This window comes from Botryllus schlosseri, chromosome 2 (assembly GCF_051294905.1).
Source record: "Botryllus schlosseri isolate E-star chromosome 2, Bs_hap1, whole genome shotgun sequence".
In the NCBI taxonomy this organism is placed as follows: Eukaryota; Metazoa; Chordata; class Ascidiacea; order Stolidobranchia; family Styelidae; genus Botryllus; species Botryllus schlosseri.
In genome coordinates, this window is record NC_137237.1 from 18,471,620 (window position 1) to 18,491,009 (window position 19,390).

Sequence of the window (19,390 nt, forward strand, 5' to 3'; positions counted from 1 at the left end):
TTATAAAAAAAAGAGTTCTCTGCGGAGCTCGCTGAAAAAAGGAAGTGGGCTCAATCTTAATATAGAATGATTCATCTGGCGCGCTGCGTCGGAAACAAGTTTGATAGTCTATCACAAGTCTGGCATTGTTGCCGCGTGACGAGTGACATTGATTTTGAAATTTTGCGTAAAACCCAAATGTCCCGCTAATTCACATAAAAACCCGACAATCGCCTGCGTCATGCCGCGTGCGAAACTGTTTTGTTCGATTAGGTAACCGGATATCAGCGTAGTTGACCGGTTGTGATAACAGACCGGTCGTAAAGTGGAATTTTCCCCAATTATTCGGTCATCAAGGCGAGATAATTCTTGATTGGTCGGATGAATGTAGCACGTTTCTGAATCTGGCACCTGCACCTCAAGCCTATCCCCGCGTCGTCCGCTAATCCGCGGAGCGACGTGGCGGTTTGTTTATTGCCAAAGTCGTCATTACGCACTTTGTTGCTTTTGATGTACTTTACCTTTGAATCGGCGGATAATTAATTTTCTGAGACAGAAAGTTCGTCTCATCGCGAGACAGTAAATATTTCCCGAATCTTGCTGTTAGTATTATGCAAGCACTCGAGAACTTCAAATCCGCCGAGCAATCATCACGATTCTGTCGGCAGTTACTTACGCGGGAGAGTTAGTTACAACAGCAATAGGTGGTCGAAATGCGGAACGCAAGGACAGCACTTTCGAATCTTCACAGCGCCTTGCTAAGTTGCTATTAATGAGTTTAGCCTATCACGTTCCCAGTTGCATGGAAACGGCATTGTCATGCATATTATCGACTATCTATCTGTGTTCAACTGCTATGTAACAATAGGGACTGGAGATACTATCGCGCAGCCAGTACAATGGCTTGATTTTGTAACAATGATGATTAAAGCCGTACGGGTGTCTGCTAATCCTTCGCGGAATAAGGCACCGCGAACAGCGCTCGCGAGAACTCAGTAAGTTCACGTGGGTTGAGTTGAATGTCGATAACGGTAATGAGTATCTTACAACCTTTACTATCCAAACGCATGGCTCTGTGGACAGAAGTAGATTTGCTACAATTATACACATTGTGTACTTTATGACAGCATTGTCACGCAAATTTGGCATCGAGGATTACATCATCGTTGTTGTTTCATAATTTAATTAAAATCAAGCACAAGACTCTTAACTCGATCGATTAAGCGTGTAATTATTCACATGAAAAACGAAACAATTCCCAGGCCATTGGTGACGCTGCGTGTGGAGGCTAATTCGCGGATATCGAACAGTCTCTACATTAAATCGCGTAATTTTGAGGGGTCTCGGGCTAAAAACAAATCGGTACGCTTGAACTAGCAAACTTATTACGCCTATGGAAGGGGAGTATGATCCTTCGTGTTTTAGAATTTCTATATCATGCCGGTATAGTGTCTGTCGAAGGCGCGATTGAGAATTTGACGGCATGCTCGAACTTTCGCAAAACCTTTCTCAGTCTCCAAAATTTAATTATGCGCCGAGGACGTGAGTGTTGCGTCCCACGTCATTCCTAAAACCGGTCACGATAACAACTTACTTTCATTATAAATGCGCCGATAAAGATGATATCGGAGGAAAAGCTTCTAAAATGTCAAATATTCGTCAAGTCAGGATCAAATCCATCGAACAAGATGATACATTTTCGAATGCTATGTAAAACGAATACACCAAGTCATTATACGGATGATTATACGATTGGTAATTGCTGTGACCTTATCCAATGCTTTTGCTCTGTTGTGTAGAGTAAGTCAATTTGTCATTTCAAATTCACGTCTTTCAGAATGATTTGTTGACCTGCAAGAGTCAGTCGACTTCCCCTATATTTCTTACTTCTTCCGCATACATGAAAGCATATAGACCAGACGAAAGGTGTTCGTAGCAATGATAATGTCATAAAGAAGACCTATTCGTAACATTGACCGTCCGCGGGACGACTTTATTGTCATTAAAAACCGGGCCATTTTGATAAATGTAAAACCGATTTAGCTATTTTTGCGTCGCAAAGAGGTAGCAGGAGGGCTTATATTTGTAGTGAAATAAAGCAATAAATATCTGTCGGTGTAACGGCATTCAAAGACACACCACAGGATTTCGGGCCTCGATGCGATGTACTGCATGCTGCCACAGACAACGCAGTCGAGATTCTCTTCATCAATACCAAGACAAACAGGGTAACACAACAATGAGGCATCCAGCTACATGTTCCTGTGCTGGAATCGACAAATACAAATACCTTATTCGCAATGCAAAACACTTCGTATCGGCTAACGCGGTCAAATCTGTACAGACTGCATCATGTATGAAAAAGCGGCAAAATTCAACCCGGTTGACTTTACGATGGAATCCATCATAGCGATAGTACAAACTCGATATGACATCATTTCGAAATATGAAGCCGAGAAGGTCGATTCGGTAACGCCAAACTGTACATCGATCTCTAATTCATGAATGTCGCATAAGATCGGTACACGTTCAATATTAGCATGTCTCGTCGAGATATATATAATATTTATATATAGTAAAATTCTGCTAACCAGAAATCACTCTCCAATCTGGTCGCTGTAGATTTGAACCACGCATGGCTGCATACACAGTGTCAAACGTCATTTCATGTTATAAATACGCCCATCGTGGACAGATATAATAAAACACTATTGTGAGGTATCAAATTCTTCATTCAATGCTTCAACTACTTAACGCCATCATTGAACTCGAGCATGGATTCGTGTAATTTTTGCTGTGAATAATTTAACGTTTTGATATGTAGTACTCCTGATGGGATCGTTAAAATGAACCATTTACTCACTACAAAGTACAAACCTTCCACTTCTTGTTTCACCATCATCATTATTAATAATATTAATAATCAATATCATCAACAACGAATAATGCGTACATATATACTCCTCTAGATATATATAGTTTTTGTTGGTCAGTTTTGGTACAAGCATTGTGGCGAAACGTAAGGTTAGGAATTGGCAGATTTCTCACATTCCGTTTCGTTTGGACGTGGCGAGTGATTTGTTGCTGTCAACTGTCAACTTTAAGCAGCCTCGTGCCACGTTACGCCTGTGAATTGAGTGAATTTACGTCAGTAGAGACATTAGGTTTAATGATGAGGGCGGTCAGTCGTCAATGTATAGCCGCTTTAGTGTAAAAATAAACCACGAAATGCTATCATCCGCAAAAAGTCGTTTTAACAAAAATAATACCACCGCAACCGCGGATGACTTCTCTTTGAAAATGGTTAACAGCCGGTTACTATTCAAACGCGTGGCGCGTGCTAGATGGCAGAAATTTTGACCGATTCGATTTAACGGATGTTATTACACTTTAGAGAGGCCACACTGTATGGCGATCGATTTTGGAGTTCCTTGATTAGATTCATAAAGTCCCGGCAGCAGTTTGCCCGTTATTTTCAGCCGTCGCAATCGTATGTTGATTTCTGGAATGCTATAACTTCCATAATCAAATGATATAATGATTTGCATGTCGCCTGAGAGGCACGCGCTTCTATACCAGACCAGTAGACAAATGTCTTAATGTGACCAAATGTTATGCGTCTGTGAATTACACTGCCGAAGCGATTGCTCTGTGGATGTCGGATGCAGGCGATCAAAGAGATGCCAGGGGAACGATGGCAATTCCGACGAAAAGATGGACTTTCCAGATCAATCGACTTCTTGAGTGTTTGAGACTGTCGGACTTCGCAGAATTTCCGATTGCTATGCCGCCATAGTGACATGAGTGGCCGGCACGAATCACATCAATATGACTTGGTGTGACGCATATGTTGAGGTAAGCGGCTAGACAGCATATTGTTAAGAAAGTAGGGTGTGCTCCTAAAATATACTGCGCCTATTCCCTGGAAAATTAGCTAATTTCGTAGCCAAGCCGCGATTATTCCGATGTAAATTCCCGAAACCGGTTGGTACTAATTTTGGCTGTCCACGTGGCACATCGCGCGAATAGCGATCTTCAGTTATTTTTAGCGTTGAACCTTCGCATATTTTAGTAATTTACCAAAAACGTTTGAAATTATTACTGTTTGCAGAGTTTTATGCTTTGAACGTATCACGAAATAAATATTTTGTGTATACAGAAGCTTACCAGCTTACCATATGTGGTGTTGTTGTTGTTGTTGGGGGTGGTGGTGGTGGTGATGGTGTTTTTATGTTCATGGTATCTGGACTACATTGGTCATTTTACCACAGGCCGACATTCTTCATCATGACTCCCGAACTGCCCATTCCCAGGAGGGGCCACTTCCGCTCTAGGCTCCGGTAAGACACCGCTTACATATGATCGCATGATGAGGAAGAGCATGTAGGGAATCCTGGAGTTGAACTAGATCGGAATCGAACTCTCAACCAATTATATGTGATTCCCGTATAGGCCACCCCACATAAACGAAAGTATCACTGAAAACAATAGCAACTCAATTTTTGTATCGCTATGTTTCCCGCTCTTGGTAAACTTAATGTGCGTGGAATGGCATCCCTTTGTGTCATTTCATTGTTGGTAAATACGTGTGCTAAATTGACTGCTTCGAAGTATTCCTTCCCTATTATGTTGCCAGCGCAAGGCAGGCCGTTTGTGACTATTTGTCGCCATCAATCCACGTTGCAGGCCGATACATGGTTAAACGCCATTGACAATATGGCGAAACGCCCGAGATAGCGATCTCATATTATGTTATTCGCGTTTCATCGATGCCATCTCGGCTGTTATCGTGCTACGATCTGAATTGACGTGATACCGTAATGCATTAATTTTACGAAAAACACCACATCATGGACGATCGCCATACCATATTTCCCTACGCTGTCATCGCAGATCGTACCACAAATCTGCCGCGGCTATCGTGGGTTATCCAATCGCGATGAGCCGATGACCCTCGCCTATCTATCACGCTGCCGACCGCGATTACCACTATTATCTTTGCGAATAAGAAGTGATGGAATCGTAAGGATATGACTTGCTAATTGCCTATGGAAAGGCATGACGTATAAGCACGGAAGGAGTGAATCATCCTCGAAATCTGGTTAGATCTCTTCAAGATGTGCGGCGCGCAGTTCCGGTATAATTTGTGATCGAGACGCATTGCTAATTTGGAGACAAAACATTCCTTCATGAGAGTACACTTGTGATGATTTCTTTTACCACGAATTTCAGTCATAATACAATATATCGCTACGCGGACGAAACCATCCAATTATCTACGCTTACCATGCAATTAACAAACAAAAACCTTTTCGGCATATAGGATTCTATGATCCGAAAGTGCGTCCCTCTTTGTAGCACACGTTTTCCGGCGGGTGGTAATCGTGTCTTCTTTTGTAAGTATGTAGTATATTCGGAAGTGTGGCAACTTCTCGAATTTGTTTCACATGCTCGACCTTTTTTGTCTTATAATCGTTATAATACCACTGTGTCTCACAAAAGCCTAGAAGGAAAGTGGGTCTTGCTACAAGGTGGCAGTTGACGAATCATAATAAGCTGTATCGGCCTGGTGTAAAATGAGCATAGCTTTCGAAACACCATGAATACCTAAACAATAAAAACAACCACGGCCTGCGTGGGTTTGAAGTATATGCACATTCGAATACAATACATTCACGTAAATGCGTGATGTTATATCCTACGTAAAATATCATTTTAATTTCCTTTCAATGGATCATTTACTCGTTTCCTAAATGACTTGATCTTCAACGGTGAACGACGAAAACGGGACCAGTACATCCATGACGCCCTCGGGGCAAAAATGGCAAGCGCGTATTGTAAATTTTCTCCCTGAATTTCGGAAATATTTTATCTATCTAACCGGTACAGTAACAAGACCTGATCGCGAAATTTTACTTGATAGCCGGCGCAGGTCAAAGTATCGCTCAGTCACACGCATTTACCGATTTTGCCCGATCTCCACTTTCCTAGAAATCCACCTGTTGTACGGTTTGGCATGTGATTGCACCGACCGTTGAGCCCCTCATTATGACGCGCCACATTCTTGTCCTAGTTTGCGAAGTTGACCTTGAGTCCAGTTTGGCCCAAGTCGGATATATTCGGCGTATATAGGCTGCAGCTTATAGCCAGAGGGGGCAAAAGACGAGATTGCATTCGTCAAATTCTGTTTTTGTGGTCGTTGCTTCGCTATGTATCTGATAGCGGCTATAGCGACAGCTGTTGTTGTGCTTGCCAAAAGTTCTGACTCTACTCCTAGGCGCATATAGGTTCGTTTCAATGTTGGAATTTGTTATTGATTCTTCATTTCTGAATGCGAACACCCATAGTTTCTGGCTCTCCACAGAATTCAACCCATCATGAATAAAACGCAACAGCCAGAACTCTCAATGAACCAATTTTCCGCTTGTCTGTGGGCACCTATAGTCACCTACTCACCCACACCGCGTGTCGTACAGTCAATGAAACTCGTACGGTAGATAATTAATTTGCAAGTAGATATGTGATATGTGCAGCGTATATTTTGATCCCGTAACCGTAAATATTATTTGTCATAATATATTATTTAGTACGAAGGGGTTTCGCATATCGAATATGAAGCGTTGCAATCGACGATGCATGCCAATGAAAACAGCTGTAGTGTCATCGACACATCGTCTGAAATATCCAGAGGTGGTCAAAGTAGTCAGGAAGGCTACTCAAGTAGAAGTATAAGTAGCGACGCAAAAATCTACTCAAGTACCAGTAGAAGTAGTCTTTTTAAAAGCAACCTAAAACTACTTGAAGTAGAAGTAGAATTTCCTGTAAGTAAGTAGTTTTGAAAACGATCATAATACGTGTTCGCGTGGACTGTCAAAAGCTGCAAATTGAGCTATACGGAAGGTGCAGAGAGCTTGATTCATGTTGATGCATCACATGAGGTATCAACTATCAATTGTCCAGAGCATAAGCATTCGTCCGCATCATCGGATGCAAATGATAGTATCGCTATGGAAATGGCTATGGACACCAATCTTCGTTTACCCGAACACCCCGTTTTAGAAAACGTCACGGTGCGGCGCCCTCATCCACATTATAAGGCCCTTATTTAATTCGAATAGCAATACCAAGAAGCTGAATCGGATACGGTGTTAACTCTTTGCGAGATTAGTATACGTTAATAAAAAATATGGTGGATCGTAAAAAGGCCATACCACAGTGTAATTTTATTTTCGGAAAATAGAAGCATTACTACACTTACTTTTAAACTTCAACATGTAAGTTCTCCAGATCCAGACAAAGGAATGGAAACTAATTAGAACTCAAACCAATGATACTGCGAATTAAAAGAGAAATATAAACACTATACTTCTGAAAAGCCGGCAATGTGTTACACGTCTCTTGTCCAGATGGCTTCAACAGTGGTCTGCTAAAACAGGTCTCACGCTAAAAAAATCAGGGACGGCTTTTCCAGATTAGGGCACGCCATGCTGGGCTGCTAGATAGCAATATGATAGGTAAATAATATATTGTGAAACTACTAGTTTCAAAAGTTATTATGGGCCATATTTATTGTGATGAACTATTTCATATGGGCGACAATCCGGTGCGAGTAAACGGAGCCACGCTACCGCTACCAAAATTATAGCTCATTCACCAATACTTTCGTGAAAACATACTTGTCACTCCATATCTAATTTGCGTGAAGCGCGATGAAAAGTCTGGGCTTTCCTTAACTTTTATGAAAATTATATGTTGGTACTCCATGAAAACAGCCCCGAAATTCCTCAGTCTCTCCTTGGAATTGGAGGATTATACTTCTACTTGACAAACTGACGATAGCGAAAAGTAAGTAAGTAGATCACAAAATATTACGAAGTAGAAGTAGCGAAATGATATTTACTTGAGTAAGTACCACAAGTAGTGAACAACTACTTGAGTACTTCGAAAAAGTAGAAGTACTTCGTTACTGACCACCTCAGGTAATATCCTCAGTATATTGCGGGTTTGTATAGTGGATGTGACAAGGAAGCTATCACGCATCATAGCGAAATTTACACAGTCTTGTAAATGTTAAATATTTATCGCCGTGGAGAATAATCATCGCATCCCTAACAAAGGTTGCTTAATGCAGTATTACTCTATTGATTTATATTAAGGTATAGATTTCTAGCTGTCCACGAAGTGTAGTTACACGTATCATACGATTTTCATATTAACAATTCTTAAGCATCGAATTTCCAGATTTCAGCTTAAGATAATTTCGAAACGATGAACATTTAGATACATTAAAGGCAGTTCTGGATTTATCAAGCACACAGATTTAGATCAGATTAAAATTAGAGAGTTTTACGTAACTCATTGATGCCAGATAGTGTACAGTTCGTAATTTAAGCTTTGCGTATCTACTTGTGTTTCCAGTTCAGGGTTGAATATTAAGAACCGGGATTTTCGTGTTTACGATCACTCATCGATATGAAATGTCCATTCCGCAAGGTTGAAGCCGATCGGGCTATGGTCAGCAATATGTCATACGTGAAGACCAGGCTATAAAAGGGGACCCTCGACAGGGTTGTAATCACTCGAGTCATGACTCGACTCGAGTCAGACTCGAGTCGCGATTTTTGGGTGACTCGACTTGACTCGACTCATTTCCCAAAACTGAAAAATGACTCGAATCGAGTCAATTTGTGTATTGACTCGACTTGTACTCGAATCATTTCGCATGACTCGCACCAAGTCATGTAACTCGAGACTAGGTCTACCAAGACAGGCATTTCATTGTAATTTTAGAAGAATAGTAAAGTTATTACACTACTATTTTTTCGTCTATCAGTGCTGGTATACTTGAAAATGCTACCAGAAACTGTTAAAATTTAGGAAAATTAATATATTATGAACGCGAAGCATTCGATATCAGCGAGTAGAGTTGTAAAAAGTGGGTTTCACATAGCATTAGCGTGAAACTGAACAGTGAACATAATGACTTGGACTCGGGTCAAAACACTATGACTCGGACTCGACACTCTTCTCCGTGACTTGGACTCGGACTTGACTCGGTGGTGAATTGAAAATGACTTGACTTGACTTGACTCGAGTCAAAACTATATAAGTGAGATTGACTTGCGACTCGGAGCCTTGTGACTTGGTTACAACCCTGGCCCTCTATCAGCGAAACTTTTGAAAGCAATCTGTAGATTCGAAGGGCGTGTTAAGTTCTCAGTCTTCGTAGAACCGTAAACAGTTATGACGTCCTAACTCAATGTACGATGTCCTCATACGAATCGCAACACAATCCTGAACTTGTATTTTTTACTCTAATATATATAAAGTGTTATAACAATATTCAATATTCGTCAGATTATATTTTCAACCGCACAATTTAAGACACACGCAATGCGACGTAATGAAAAGATAAAAGGATGCCGAACGACCAGTTGCGGTTGCAGTAGCGATCTCTTAAACTGGCATCCACCCCGGCCAAGTGCCCGATTTCACAGTTCCTTTTTCGATGCTTGTCTCTATTCCGCGGCTCTATCTTGCTCTTTCCATTCCTTGTGAGTGCGTTCCTTCATCGGGTCTTTTTTGGGCTTTTTTTGCCGAGAGAGCATTACATTTACATGACATCGATTTTGTTATATATATGCCTACTGTATTTATATAATGAATCAGAGTAAAGAGCAGAGAGAGAGCATTGCATGACAACGATGGGGGAGCTAGTGGCGCAGTTCGTTGAACGCATGCGCTACAACACCAATGTAAGCGAGTTCGAATCCAGGTTTGGGTAAGTATCTATGTGTCGGAGGTGTATCCGGGCTCCTGATCGCCGACCTCACTGCGTATCTGTCCTACGAAAAGCCCAGACGGATCAAGTAAAGTCGAGCTTTGAATGTCAGCAACAAAAAAAGCCTGACGAGGAGGCAAGGAAGCGAGAGAGAAAGATGGTGAATGGATGCATTACTGGAAGTCACCCGCAAAGCGTACCGAAAAGCAAAAAGACAGCAACGAATATTACAACACTCAAAATCATGGCGCAAATGACATGAATAGGCGATAGGTTCAATAAAACGAACAAACATAATTCCAACCAGTGGTTCTTATAACCGTGGGGGGTGGTATTGGTTACGAACCTGCCGTGTTCCACAACTTAAGCCCGGATTTCAAGGCCCAAGTACACACAACTTTTCAGAACCAGCATCATGCATCCAGAATTCACGTCATAATTTTAACAAAAGACAAAAGACGGCCAGCCTATAACTTCCAAGGTCTGGTGTGCATTAAGAACCTGCCTGAGCGACAAACTTATCAAATATTCACCCGAGTTCTCTGAGCCACTCTCAGGGTTTCTATTGGGGTCAAAACAAACACTCAATTGATACATATGATTTGTGATGATTGCGGCTTTCTTGGCCATCATTGATGGCAGGTAATTAGGCCCGATCCGCAGTCGAATCGTGACCGTTGTGGCGCTAATTCGTATGCAGTGACGTTCCCAGGGGAGATTGGAATTTGAAATCGAAACCCCGTTCTTCGAAAATGCGAATTCTATGATAGAATCTCTATCTCAAATATTTGTAGGTCATTTGCGAACAATCGGTATCAGGCTGTTGCGTATGGGTCGGACAATACGATGGTACTTTCCAAGGTGAAGCCTCGCACTGGTATCTGAAAGGGAACAACAGAATCACAATGATTGCCGAATGCCCATAAATAATAATCATTATAACGTTTTCGTTTTGTGTGACAATTATATTTTAATGGTTTTGTTACTTTAACAGTCTGTTGATGCACATTGCACAGTTTATTTATTTTTTGCCAGTAGGCCTCGATAGTAATGTATTAGATCTGTAGTTAGATAGGTATTCTTGTAGACTTTTGTTTTTATGACTCAAGCGAAAATTTAGAGCTCCGCGAAGGCTTGCAAATGAGCGTAAGTGTTTCCCAAGTTAGTAAAGGTTCAGAACCACTGGTTTAGAAGTCGAATTAATCCAATAGAAGCTGTCTAATATCATATATATACATTAATTCTGAATGGTATAATGATATCGGGATAATATTTGTGACTCATATCAATAAGAGTAAAAAATGCTTCCATAATTGTAAGTATGGGCTGCTTCTTCATGAATAACGATAAAAGGACAACGGTTTTCGTACACCTCATCATCAGTAATACGTTATAACTACGAAGATGCTATCACACACATTACCAAAAATTTACGGTCGTCGATAGCAAATAAACTACTTCGCACTATCGCCAACTGATCCTTAAACATAACGAAGCCAGACACGAGGCGGTGATAATATATTCCCAGTAAATGTCATGTAACGTATGATTGCATACCTTTGTTACCATTCTAAATTTAACTCAAATATCATTCTCAATTATTCTTATTTAAGTTCGGGTATGAAATGTTAATAAAGACTGCGAAAGTTTGACGTGAAACCAAATTCTAGCTCCTCGGGACGGGAACTCAACAATTTATCACTATATATAGTTAGTAACTACAAATTCGATCAACTACATAATTATATATCGCGTCGCATCCCACGTGAGAGATTTCACTCTTTGATGATATGAGGCACTTGAAGTATGCACCTGCAATCCTGCATATTGCCGTTGGTGGCTTGGAGACACCGGCTTCCATAATTGTAAGTATGGGCTGTTTCTTCATGTACGGGTTCGTGTTGCTACAAACTCAATCGATTCAAACTTGGTATTATAGTAAATATCAACTTTTGTTCTTCCGATTATACGTAAACAAATAATTGTTGTCTCGTTTATGTCTTCGTGGAATGATGGAATGCAGGAAACATCTTGACAACTGAGGTTACATACTTGAATATTTTGATGATTACAGTGGTCATACACTGTCGTTGTCTCGCATTAAAATCTACATATATATTATTGGAATCAACTCTTGAAACGACGAAATCAGTAAGTTAAGTTCCCAACGTGATTCTTTCAAATCGATTAAAAATTGATATTGACTTGGCCAATGTTTAGAAAGTTAGATTAGATAGCGATCCACGAAATCCAATATTGTTTGTTGAATAAGGTTAGTTTCCGCGAAAGCAAGTGTACGAACATTGTGGATATCTGCACTGACGCGGCATAATTTACATCTACATTTTTTCGCGCACATATCGACATTTACGAATCAATTGTTATGAAAAGTTCGTGTCACGGCCGATGTAACAAGAGACAAAGACGATACGAATATAGCTTGATATGATCAGCGTTTAGCAGAATTGAAGCGCATTTTACAATACCACACCTCGCCTGAATTAGTGATGGTTTCATGAATTTGCCTTATGCGAACTCTTATCATTATAGGTTTGAAATTACAGATAATCCAGAACATTAGACTAAATTGACCATTTGACTATCGAGAACTTGTTCCCTGCAATGGCACAGGTCCGTTGCACATGCTGCTAAAGTGTATAATTCTTACATCGCCTACTATAGTATATCGTACTGAGCTGAGCTGAGCTGAGATGTTCTGTTCACTGCATCACCAGGTCATGATGCTCATAGTTTGGTCAAATGTTAATATGTAATTTGCCCAGCCTATATGCCTCATCAGATTGGAGAATGGAAGGGACACGGAGCAAGCGGCGAATTCCCGCTTATGAAACGGATATCTAGTACAAACCGATGCTTACGCCGGATAGAGGTTTATAAAGCGGTAATTTTAGAAATGGATAGGACTGGGAGAATTGCTGCGTGCGGCGTCGACTCGACAAAAGAACAGTGAAATCATTAAACCTCAAGATCCGCACCACACATATGCTGTCACTCGAGTTTACAGGCATTACGCAATGACTGCATTGCATGCCGCCAGTAATTGCAGTGTAGCAGTACAATACCAAAATGAAATGAAGAAGTGAGTAAGAATGATATCATTATACCAGTATTTTCAAAACAATTTATTTTATGAAAGCGGGGCCCGCGTAATGCCTACAATACGTCTATTGTATATTATATTATACGAAATTTATGCAATACTTTGTGTACCACTCAATAGTATTGAAATCTAAACCCGAATATTTTCGAATGACACTCGTCAGGGGTAATCGTCAGCAACTAGTAGAGAAAACAAAGAAAAAATTATTTACCAATGTTAATGTTACGATACAGTGAAGACCAATGTGATTTTACGACGACCCAACTTCTCCCCAAAGCACGCAAGGGCGTTCTTCCCGCATTTCAACGAAGTATTGTAATCTGTCAATATAAGTGTGAGTGCCACTGAGATCGTGGCGACGTGGGAAAAACGAGACAACGTTTGCAGAACGATTGCATAAAACTGCACGTCTTTCAAATTATTAGAACACGAGAGACTTCTCTGAAGACTTCTCGAGAAGACAGATTCCGCGTGGTAGAGAGAGGCCGTTGCTTTTTTCCTTGGTGTGCCTCGGAGTCGACTTTCATCAAATTCTACCGACCTGGTTTGTGCCATCACAAGAGTTCGTGTGTATTATATAAATCGCACATTGCGATTAAGCCGTCTGTTCGTCCCGAATATTCGAATCTTCATGCTTGTGACGTCATGTCCGGTGATATGACTGTTGGCATACAGAGTTCCTTTGAATTCTCTATCATAGTTGTTACGATTACCCCTGACGGGTGTCACTCGAAAATGATTGGATTTAATTCAAAATGAAGAAATTGTGCAATTATATTATGCATATATGTACCTCCAAGAGCATCTTCAATACCTCGTCTTTGCGTCCCGCATTATTTTCCGTCAGGGTAATACTTAATTTTTGTTCACCTGCCATTGTAATTATGTGATGATATCTCTGTTCGAATACGCCTTTCCCATTCTAAATGAATGGTTGGACCTTCTCAAAAGTTCATTTGGAACCCACATGCACTACCAATGGTCTCGAATAGGCGACGATGAATGTGATGTTGCTAATTTCGCTTGTACACCTTGATCAGCGAATCGTAGCCCAGAAGTTGATTACTATACACGAAAAATCGGAAATTCTTATCACGAGCTCGCGCGGGCATGCAGCTGTGTTATTGATTGAACAAATCGCATAATGTGGACCAGGTCGAACGTTGAACCCCCTATACCATACCCTTATACCTAAAAGGACGGAATAGCTTACAATGCGGAAAAATTTGATGACGGAGGAAACCAGTGTCAAGTTTACACGAAGCAATATCATATTTCATATGGAAGGTGTATAAGCATACTAAATGAAAGTGTATGAGCAGTGTCAGAGTTCATAACAAATGCGCTTTATCTGAATGTAATTTAATCGCGTACTTCATTTTCTGGAAATATAGTGGATTCCCGTATTTCCTTGGGTATACTGTTACATTTTCGTCTAGCGCGGCATTTCTCTTTAAACGGGAAAATGTGTGCGTTCAATGGTATATGTTTTATAACTGCAAGTTAGAAGTCGGTGATCAGCGATAATATCCGGGTCAGTGGTTTTTAACCTTTTTAGCGTGGAGAACCGTTAAAATATAAAAGCAAACCTGGGACTTGATGGTTAAGCTTAAATCGATAATAACCCTTCATTTCTAGAGAGAGAGAGAGAGAGAGAGAAAGAGTCTTTATTTTCATCCAACCAAAATACATAAGATAAAACTGATGGCAATGATGGTGATACAGAAAATATGCATGCACAGCACAGTATTCGGTATCAGATAGGAATGATTGATACGACCGTGAAGGTCAACTAGCCTGATCACACCCGCATCAAACAGGTACACTTGACTCTATAACAGTGGTTCCCAACCTTTTTTCCTAATTCCTCACTTCCGAATTATTCCGAGCCTTCATTCCCCACCTGAAATCTCTATATACACCCTTTCAAAATACTACCTCCAATAAAATATGACAAGACTTGGCTTAGTAAATACGTGTTATTTTTGATTGCTAAGATTCTTAAATTACCACAGCAATGAACTATGGTATTCTGGTAACCATAAACGAGCCCCCGTAAATATGCATCTAGTATCTACCCGGGCGGGCAGCCAACAGGAGGCTTTTGAAAATATTCTAAATTTTGCGAGGTAGCATCAATTTCATGCGTAAATGACAAATATTACATGGGTCGGATAAACTTCCTGATGTTGACGAGCTGATGCATGTGATAGATTAAAGCCGCAATAAACTACACTTTCGCATGCTACTAAAAGAACTTGAAATCAAATAAATATGTAGTTTCATTAGTAACGAGTCCGGATGTGCTATCAATTAACGCGTCCGCAATCTCTCTTGAATACATATCCAGAAATATGAGCTCCTATTACAACGAATCAGGATATTTCAATCGCTCCATTTCGTGTACAAATGAATGAAAACATATGCTAGAGATCGCGTGCCGTTTTCCAGGCGATTCTCGCTAATTGGAGGCACTGATAATACGAATTGCTGAATTGCAAATGAGCTAAAAAAACTATTAGAGATACGATCGGCATTTCAAAGGGACATTTATTAAAGGAGATTATTACTGTAAAGATCTGTTCAAAGGTTAGTCTATTCCAGGGATATCTAGAACTAGATATCCCTGGTCTATTCCCCACAAGAAACCCCGATCCCCACCGGTTGGGAACCACTGCTCTATACTGTGCCTATACATCTACAAATGTATGCAACTCAAAAGCAATTACTGGAAACATCAATCCTGAAGGAGCCACTTGCAATCGCTGAAACCACAATTATCAATTATCAGTCAAGGCAAGCAAGCGTTACGACGGGAGTTGCGTATCAATCCGTAGGTCCCACAAATTTCAACGACTACTTCACCCCGGAGACAAAAGCGCACAAGTACAGCACACGCGCGTCAACGAAGAACAACTACCATATGATTAGGACTGAATACAAGAATATGCATTGCTCTATCAAGTATGCCGGACCCCAATTGTGGAGCCATAGTGTTCTATATGGTGTTGACACAGGCAAATCTCACGCCTCAGTGAAATTGTATCACGTCACAATTTCCATTTGGCTACAGGCAATTTGACGGTCATTTTTGACCGGCTTGCCGAGCATTAAATTTGGTAAAACGGGTATCAATCGAAAGCTGAGTCTGCACTGATTACGAAAATATTAATTTTATTCCGCTCGTGGCCCTGAAACTCCCACAATCAGCCTCGAATTTTTCATTGTTATGGAGATTGGCCTTGGGACGCATCAATGCTGTCTGGCTAAACGAGAGAGTAGCTCAAGAGAAAAAGAGCTAGACAGCATTGTTGCGTCCCAATGCCAATCTAATCTCTATAACAATGAAAAATTCGAGGCTGATTGTGGGAGTTCCAGGGCTACGAGCGGAATAAAATTAACATTTTCGTAATCAGTGCAGAGTAAGCTTTCGATTGATACCCGTTTTACCTAATTTAATGCTCGGCAAGCCGGTCAAAAATGACCGTCAAATTGCCTGTATCCAAATGCAAATTGTGACGAGATACAATTTCACTGAGACGCGAGATTTGCCTGCGTCGACACCATATAGGACACTATGGTGGAAGAGCGTCTCACCTGCAATCCGACAGTCGTCGAGCATGTCGGCATTCAAGTCGAAATACAAGCAATTTCTTCTAAATAAACACTAGCCAGTCTTCAGGATTATCGGACCACGACCTAACATCGACCTCGCCGTCCGCCACATGCCACTTCATTTTGTCGCTTGCGTCTTATATTCTCTGCATTATTTTTCATTCAGTGTGCATGCCTCTTATTTACTTCGCCTACGCCAGTGGTTCTTAACCTTTTTTCCTCCAGCGCCCCCTTTCAAAAATTATCGTGCTCCAGCGCCCCCCAACCTCATATTGTAAGGAATGTAATAAAGACCATGAGTAAGAGGGAGGGCCGTAACAGCACTTCGTCAACCCCCTAAAAACGATTGCCTTGCGCACCCATAGAACCCCATAGCGTGATTTCGATGGTCAGCAAAGTTTGTGTGGCCTGGTCGCCCTAGGTACCGAAATTTTCTATAATGCATGAATGGATAGGTGGTATTTACATATATAAGTCGCTATAAACTTTTTATCCTCTCAGCCCACGTAATCAGATTTCCCAGTAGCGCTGAGTGAGCTGTTGTATAGGAAAATAAAGGGCACGTAATTAATAATTAAACATATTCGGGCGTGCCCGTAGGTACAATTAATTCGTTACCAGAGCCGTAACAGCACTTCGTCAGCCCCCCCCCCAAACAAAAAACGTTGGTCTTGGAACGCCATCGGGTGATAAACCAAACTTCCGGGGGGCTTCGCCCCCAGACCCCCATTCGGCTGTCCGCTATTTGCTGATACTAGTCATCTACATTGGGCGTCCATTCACTGAGGCAGCTAATCTCGCCTAGACGCGCGAAGCGCGAAAAATTTCACTAATTGATTGGTTGATTGAATTGGTTAATATGATCGGGAATTGCATGTATATTGAGATCAATTTTTATCCTCTCTCTGCTCACGTAAACAGATTTACCGGTAAAACTGAGTGATGTGTGATTGAAAAGGTAGGACCCCTCAATAATAATTATACATCTTCGGGCGTATACCCGTTGGCAGGAACGAAACGGCACTTCGTCAGGCCCCCGAAAAAACTTGGGTCTTGGGCTCCCATGGGGTGATAAACCGACCGCCCCCCATAACGTTGTTCGCTTTTGTCACGGAATCAACTGCACTCAGTGCACTGTTTAGCGAGCCAGTGCGAAGCGCGAAAACTTTCGATAATTCATGCTAAAATCGGTCATTAAGATCGGGGATTGCATTTATACTGCTATCAATTTCTTGTCCGCTCTGCTCACGTTACCAGATTTACCGATAGAGCTGGGTGAGGTGCAATGTTCCCTCTAGGCTGCGCACGTGCGCAGTACTGACACGGTCTCTGCGCACAGAAAATCTACGTTGCGCACAACAAATCCGAAGTTATGACCTTCTTTTAGTCGTTACGCACTGTTGTCCAAGGGTCAGCGCAGTGAGTTGTTGAGTGTGCGCAGACTCATCAAAACTTAAAGCGAACATTGTGATGTGTCTTGGAACCTGTAGGGTCCGTAACTAATAATTAAACATATTCGGACGGGAGAACCGGTTGGTATGACTTCGTTGCATGATGCTATTTCATGACCTCTTGTCTGCTATATCTAAAAATATAGAATCGCCCAACAGGGATATCGCCCAACAGGAATATCCCTGTCGCCAAATCGTACTAAACTAAAAGACGCACACGATTTCAAATTGGTATTTCTTCACTGGCATATAATTTTTCCCTGCCTGATGGAATTCGTCTTCTAGGGTTCAGATTGCCAAGACAGGAACATTCGGTGCCAGTCATTTAGGCGCCCATGGACAATTATACCTATATGTATTTTGAAGGCTATATATAACGAAGTTTTCGGTGTTAATTTGCTCCGAACACTCATTAAGGATATGTCCTACCACCACATCATCTACTGCGAAGCCATTTTTCTCCAGCGCCCCCCATACCACCCCTGAGCCCCCCATATCGCCCCCCGGGCGTTTCCGCCCCCTTCAAAATCGCCAGCGCCCCTTGGGCGGCGCTGGGGGCAAGGTTAAGAACCACTGGCCTAGGCTAAGGAGGGTGTCTGATCTTAAAGGCTACTACAAGTTGTTTCGACACCTTCCTATCTTTTCATTATATCGCAGTCTTGTGATGTTTTGAAACGATGAAAATATTAATAAACCTTATTGATTGATTGAGGTTGGTTAATAGTTATCTATAGTGATACTTTGGATACCTGAGTGATACTTGTGATACCTGCGATACCTGAGTATAGCAACAGGGCCCTCGGCTGCGTTCTGCAGCTTTGCATTTGCATTTGCAGTTGGATTAAAACTTGAATGGTAATGGTGCTGCGCCGATCGACCTGGCATCGGTAGAGTGGTGTTGACTGTTGTTGTAAATTTATAATTGTATATATGAAATAACGAAAATATGCATGCGATTCGGCAATGTCGGCAAGTCGTTACTGATTTAAGGCTCTTCTCGGTTTAGCGGCTTTATCCTCTAATCATTTTCGTCAGTTACTTTAATCCCGTACTGCTATACGTGCACAACTGCACTGCAGATGAATCAGAAGCAGTGACGTGCGGCGAGGTTCATGGTTGGTGAGGCAGCTGAGGTGAGGTCCCATGCCTTCACAGTAGGGATGGTGTGAACCTCTGAATCTGAAAGGTTTTGGTTCGTGTGAACGTGAACCTTTTCGAAAGGTTCTATGTGAACGCGAACGTGAACCTCATGACGTCATATTGCTAATTACAACCCTACATTTCAATGATGTGATAGCCCATATTTACGTACATTGTATTCATGATACCTAGCGTCGCCTCGGGTCACACAATGGCACAATGCTGAACTATACATATTGACGTTTTGAACATCGCCACATGTATCAACTGGGGCAATCAAATGATATAATAATTCCATAAAAT

The 19,390-nt window shown here is 41.4% G+C and overlaps 1 long non-coding RNA gene across 1 annotated transcript; it reads left to right on the top strand.

Annotated features, from left to right (window-relative positions):
• The first annotated feature begins 145 nt into the window (after positions 1–145).
• LOC145434006 (uncharacterized) lies at positions 146–10,745 on the top strand. Its single transcript, XR_013913248.1, has 2 exons — positions 146–3,834; positions 4,251–10,745. It is a non-coding gene; the product is annotated as an uncharacterized LOC145434006 (long non-coding RNA).
• Positions 10,746–19,390: the final 8,645 nt, after the last annotated feature.